Genomic DNA, 440 nt, shown 5'->3' on the forward strand with positions numbered 1-440 from the left:
TAGCTTCCGAGAATTCAGATTTTCCTTTTAGGTAACTAGGTATACCGCTTAGTCAAGCAGATTTTCAGTATAGCGACGAGGATATAGGTACCTAGGATCAAGATATCTCGCTTAGCTAAGACTACAATCCTTTCGATCATCTAGATTTGGAGGAGACGGGTCCTAATTCTCTCTAGGAGAGTCGACCAGATATAGAGAGAGAGGATAAAGAAGAGGAGTCGCAGTAGGAGTTTGACGAGGAGATAACAGAATTAGAGGATATAGCAAGGGCAGCGTATACAGTAGCTATAGATCAAGCGAATAATCGGGGTACGTAAGAATTCGTAGCTAGGGGAAGTATCGACAAGATACTAAGTATACTTGTAGAAGAGCCTATTACCGAACGAGACAGACTGGAGACAGAAATTTCAGCTCGCTTTATCCTTGGAGCTACTTGTTTA

Source organism: Sphaerulina musiva, assembly GCF_000320565.1.
Source record: "Sphaerulina musiva SO2202 unplaced genomic scaffold SEPMUscaffold_22, whole genome shotgun sequence".
Taxonomy (NCBI): Eukaryota; Fungi; Ascomycota; class Dothideomycetes; order Mycosphaerellales; family Mycosphaerellaceae; genus Sphaerulina; species Sphaerulina musiva.